Here is a 6,753-nt window from a genome sequence, read left to right as displayed (position 1 = left end):
TCTTGACGAAACAATTTGACTTGGGTTATTAATGGTTTTTGGTATTGGTTTAAACATATTTTATTCGATATATTTACATTATGATGAACAATATTTACACAATTGGGATTGGGCAGAAAGCTATGAAAGCTTATGAGTGTCCTGTCCCAGTTTAAACAATTTACATATATACAGTTCATGGCATTATCATGCACAAAATTCATTTAGTTGAAAATATATCAAAGATATTATCAAAAAATATGTATTTTGCAATTAATAAATACTAAATAAATGGTCATGAGAAAAAAAGCAAAAGAAAAATGGAACAAAATGGAGGTGAAAAAAAAAATTATTATATGACAGAGATTAATTTAGTTAGAAGTCGCCGTTTAATTTTCACCTAGAAATGTGCAATCGAAAAGACAACTGTTTATTAACGGAGACAAAAGAATGTAATAAGAATCTTAATTGATAGTTATAAAGTACAATTATGCAATTAAGAAAAAAACAACAACAAAAAACTACCAGCTAATATTGACAAAAAAAAATTGAGAAAGAAAAGGAGAGGTGGATGAACAATAATAAAGCAGTAGGAGTAAACAAAGATGCATTATAATGTAACTATGTATGTTTAGATGTAACAAGTGTAAGTAAGACTTGGGGGTACGCGCTAAAAGCGCTTCGTTTCTCGGATGTATTTTTGAACAGCTGTAAAGATAGATACATTAGACTCGTAAGATAAAGAAGTGTTTCCAGTAAGAATGACATTTAAAGAAGGATTACAAAATTGGGAAATAGCCGTTATTAATTCTGGTCGAAGGTTAGTATATTTAGGGCATTCCAAGAAATAGTGATAAGCATTTTCTCTCGCACCACATTCGCAGAATGGAGATTCGATAATATTCTTTTCAAATACATTTGTAGATCGGCAGAAAGCGAACTGCAGTGAGTGCGTAATCTTGTGTGAAAAATTTGAAGTTTGCGATCACCAGAAAGAAAATAAGCAAGCACACTTGGCAAATCATTATTAAGAAGGCGCTTAAAAGAAGCTAAGGTTGAGGCATTTTGCGTTTGAGGTGGAAGAGAATTAAAATCTCTGATAACAGAAGGCAAGAATGATTTTTAGTAATAATCTGTATTTGTGTGAATATTCTGTGTGTCGTTTGAGTTCCGGAGTGGGTACCGATGCTCACTACCAACAGACGAAGGGACAAGGTCAGAGAGGTATTGAAGTTTTTTTTCATTTTAAAGAAAAGAATCAATTTATGTTTGTACGAGGGATGATCAATAAATTCGTGGACACACTCCAGAAATTGTTTTTTTGGGGAAGGAAAGTTAATATAATTATATTTGACATTTATTCAATTATTTATCAATTTGATGTGTAAGTTTCAGATAAATAATCCATATATTTTATCCGAAATGACAGTTTTTAGAAATACATGTAAAGCTGATCGCCGCAGCTCATTTGCAACTTACGTTACGTCGTGACGTCGGCGTTACATCTTCTCAAAAACAATGCAGCACCAACTTCTACACATCGTTCATGCCTGTGTACCTACCGACTGAAAATGTTCTTATACAATGAAGTATCAAATGAACGCAACACAGACAATGCTATGGACTGCAAATCATGGAACCCGGTTAACTTGTGTCCCTTTAACTCAGCCTTCAATTTCACTCGCATAACGTTCCCATCGCAACAAGTTTTAATTGGTCTGCCCCATCTATTATCATCTTGAAGTTCTTCTCCACCCTCACAGAAGTGTATATGTCACTTATAAACTAACGAATAAGACACTTTTTTTGTTCCAGATACAATTTCCATGTTTTCTTTAGTTTGCTTTGGCGTCGTACCAAGATTTACACAGAACTTAATTACTGCCCTCTGCTCCAACAACGTCGTGCTCCTCTCTGGTGACACACCCCTGTCTCCATTAACATCTCCAACAAACAAAAGAAATCGTAGCGACGCTTGTTTTTTTAAATGTTCTATAAACAATATGAAAGAACGTTGCCGTCATTTTCATATTTTAAACAAGCACGCCAAAATAATGACAATTTTTAAGTATTTCAAAATGGTAAATATAACTTTTTTTGAGCTGCGGCGTTCGTACGGTATAGGGTTGCTATGGCGATACATATATTGAACAAAATGATATTTGTTTTTAAAAAATCACAATATATTTGAATAGTATTAAATTCTTCTCCTAAATAGCAAAAAATCTTTATAATATATTGATTAATTATTAAGTTATTAATAGTGTCCATGAATATATTGATCAACGCCTTTTTTCCAAGGATTCCCACCCAATTTCTTTCATGAGTTTATCAATAGACACAAGTTTAGTTGTTCCGGTAATTATTCTAGCTGCTTCTTGGTGAATTTGTTCGAGCTCTTTTTTATCATTTTGATTGCAATTGTCAAATAATACATCTCCATATTCTATAATCGGTCTAATAAATGATAGGTATATGATTTGTAGTGAGTTCCTGTCGAGTTGAAATTTTAGTTTTTTCATGACATTTATTCTTTTCCAACTTTATTTTTAATGTATTCAATATGTGTTGACCAACGTAAATCATGAGTAAAAGTTATACCTAAGTGTTTGTGATTACGTACTTCTTTTATTTGTGTGTTTTGCATAAAAATAGGAGGATGATTTATATGTCTGTCTGTTTTACGCGATATTAATAATGATTCTGTTTTTAGGGGATTGAATTTTACCAAAATCCTTAAGCTCGGAGTAAATAATATCAAGTTTTTGGGCAATGCTCTGGACGTTGTAATGAACAAAAGAAAGGTTTCGGGAAAGATCAATAAATTCATTATCAGAGGAAGCCGATGATACTGAAGACGCACTAGATACCGGTCCTGGGTTTTTAAGAACATCACCCGAAAGTAGAATTATAGTATGAATATTCCAGACTTGAACAAGCAAGAAAAGCATTACGATGGAACAGACTACAATGGACGAAAAGATAAAGATGCGAAACGCTCTCTCTGTAGATGGCGGTGTCTGTCTTTTATGTTTCATGTGATTTCAGACAACAAAAAAAGAAATTTATCAGTAGCCAATACAACAGAGAGAGGTATAGAATCACGAAATGCTATAATCAAGCATCTTATTGGATACTCAGACAATGTTATGTTCATCCTTAAGAAACAAAGAAGGGGAGAGAAGAGCAAAAATAGAAATGAAAACATGTTATATTGCGATGTTAATTGGAAATTGATTATTGTCATAATAAAGAGAATAACAAAAATCTGAGAAAGGAAAAAATTGAAAACATACTTGTTGGTTGGGAGGATAGTTTGTCTGTTGTACTAAATTTTGATAGAATGATAAATGTTTAGATTATTTTAAGTGAAAAAAAAAATTGCTTATGCGATCATTGAAGGTATGAGTTACACATTTACGCATGTTTTTTAATCATAAAATTTATTTCAAGAATAATAAGACAGAAAATAAATACTAGTTCATATTAACATTAATGTAAAAAAGCGTGAAGGGCGAATAATTCTATAAGTAGGTCGTAATCTAATGTACTAAATATAATTTTGTTAAGGATATTGAAGTAAGAAAAAAAGTAATGATATTAGAAAATTGTTTAACAGTAAAGGATTCGTACATATAACATATTGTCATGAACGACATATAAATATATCAACTTATTAAACGTGGTCATGTCTACATTTACTTTTTTTACTGTTTTTGGTATTGCATCAATAAATTGATAATTGGAGAATTCAGACCTATCCAAAGTAATGAGAATGATTCCTGTCAACATCTATTTTTGCGCATCAAATTGAAGTTAATGACTCTCATCTAAAGCGTCAGTCATTATAACCATTCTACAAAAGTTTAATATGCATATGCTCCGCTTCCAAATAAGACTTAACCGAAAACGTAAACACTAAACTACAATATCATCAGGCACTACTGAGTGAATTTTGTACCGAAATTTTGCGGCTCTTTTAACATGGGAACATCTGCCAATTATTCCTAGTTAGATCCTATCCAGAGACTGACGGAAATAGCAGATAGGTAGCTATTGATTGCAATTAGACCAATTAGAAATTCTTACTTTCCCGCCATTTTTTTGACAATTAAACAAATCTTCTACAGCTACAAAATGACCTCTTGGATGTTTCTTTTTTATGAAAACACTTGTATACTAAATGCTGTAATGGATAATCGCAATCTTTACTTTCACCTGCCCAAAGACCCTTAGTGATCATTTCAGCTTTTCTGAATCAAAAAGTTAAGACAAGTTCCAAACATTCACGTTTCAAACAAATCAGAATTGTTTCCTCTTGTAGAAACAAAGCACAATTGATTTAACAAAACTCTATCTTGTTTAAAATATAATATCCTTTCTCTTAACTTTTTCTTAAAGAGATTCACGTTTAAGCTCTTTGAAATTATTTTAAAATGTCTACAACAACATATATATTAGTTTGTAACGTATGTTATGTAAAATAATTAATTGAAAAATGTAAAATGAATGTATTATTTAAAAAGGAAAAGTAAATAAAAGGGCCTTAAACGTGGTTCAAAAAAAAAAACAAAAAAAAAAACCAAAGCACATATATCTCTACTCAAAACATCATTGTAATATCTGGGATGTACGATGTCCCAGTAATATTCAACAATAGCACGTGAAATAAATTTTAATTCGTTCATTTCGTATTATTAAACCTGTGTTTGTTTTTCAATGTCGAATAACTAAATGCCGGACCTTATCATGTTTCGTCAGGTGCACAATTTGGATTTAGAAAAGGAAAATCAACCATTGATGCTTTATTTATTCTAATGACAGTTGTTCAAAATTATATAAATAATAATAAACGTTTGTATTGTGTTTTTGTAGACTTTAAGAAGGCTTTCGATTGTACTAGTAGAAACGCGCTTTGGTTAAAATTAAGTAATTGTGGGATTAGGGGTAAATTGTTACGCCTAATAAAAGACATGTATAGTAAATTAAAATTGTGTGTAAGGTTATGTAATAGTTACTCAGAATTCTTTAATTATGCTGTAGGTCTACGTCAAGGGGAGGTAATTTCACCGATTTTATTTTCCCTCTTTTAAGATGACTTTGAATTATGTTTACAAAGGGATGTAAATAGTGGTTTGACTATAAAAGATATTGTTTTATTTTGTTACTGTTCGCTGATGATATGGTCATTTTAGGAAATACACCAGATGATATAAATAGAAGTTTGACGTTATTGAATGATTATTGTAAAAAATGAAGCTTAGAAGTAAATATTGATAAAACTAAAGTTATTGTTTTCAGAAGACGTGGAGGTTTAAAATCAATGAATTATTTTATTACGAAGGGAAACATTTAGATATTGTCGATAGCTTCAATTACTTAGGAACAATATTTACTTATACTGGTAGTTTTAGTTTAAATCAAGAACATTTGATTGGTAACGCTCATAAAGCTCTAAATGTACTACTGATTAATTGTAATAGATATCAGTTAAAATCTAAAGTGTTATGTCAGCTTTATGACTCTTTTGTTGGTTCAATTTTAAATTACGCTGCTGAAATCTGGGGTTTTACTAAATCAAAGGAAATTGAAAGACTTCATCTTAAATTTTGTAAAAAAATATTAAATGCAAGAGTTAATTCATGTAATGTTGCTGTGTATTGTGAACAAGCACGTTATCCTTTATATATTTCAAGATATGTTAAGATTTTAAGATTCTGGTTTAAAATTCTTGAGACAGATAATATCATTCTTAAAAATGTATATAACATTGCTCTTGATGACTGTAATAATGGTAAGAAAAATTGGTAATCAAATCTTAAATTGTTATTATGTAATCATGGTTTTAGTGATATTTGGGATTTTTCCAGATTCCGTAAATAGTAAAATATTTTTACCAATATTTAAGCAAAGGGTAATGTGTGAAGTGGGCTTTCTAGTAAAGAGAGCAGTCCTGTTTTGTATCTTTATAATCATGTTAAAGATTCTTTTGTATATGAAAATTTTCTTGATATAATACCAAGTACTTTAAGGAAGTACCTTACAAGAATTAGAATATCTTCGCATTCATTACATGTGCAAACTGGTAGGTTTCATAGAAATAGAATTGTTAGAAATGAAAGATATTGTTTATATTGTAATCTACATGACTTCGAAGATGAATACCATTTCATTTTAATTTGTCCTTGTTATATTGATATAAGAAAAAAATACATAAAAAGATACTATTATATAACACCTAGTATGTCAAAAATTTACTGATATGTTAAAATCAAACAATAGAAATATACTTTTAAATTAATCCTTGTATGAACGAGATGCGATGTCTCATAATTTAGATATAGTAGATACAACTTAATATATTAATAATTCATCCTCTGTATTGATTTGAAAGATAGATCTTGTGATCTATATTAGTATGTATTGTAAAATTGTTTATATATGTATGACGATGTATGATTGTACAAGTCAAAAATAAAGTATCTGTTCTGTTCTGTTTTATTTATATTCTTTGATCTCAATGTGGCTATTGTTGTTGTTGTTTCGTTTTTGTTTTTTTATCTTTAATTTTAATTCTTTTCTGTATTTAAAGAAAGACAATTAAACAATCAGTATTTCATGACAGACATGATTCGTAAGTGAAGAAGAGAAATATGAAAGTTTTAAATATATTTTCACGATAATTTTTATTTACCCTTTTAATTTTCCTTTTACGTGTTGTGTTTATTACGTCGTTCAAGATCAAAGCAAAACAAAATATACAAGAAACTAGCC

Source organism: Ruditapes philippinarum, unplaced genomic scaffold, assembly GCF_026571515.1.
Source record: "Ruditapes philippinarum isolate M1 unplaced genomic scaffold, ASM2657151v2 ctg629_1_1_1_1, whole genome shotgun sequence".
Taxonomy (NCBI): domain Eukaryota; kingdom Metazoa; phylum Mollusca; class Bivalvia; order Venerida; family Veneridae; genus Ruditapes; species Ruditapes philippinarum.
Note: the sequence above shows the minus strand (reverse complement) of the source record.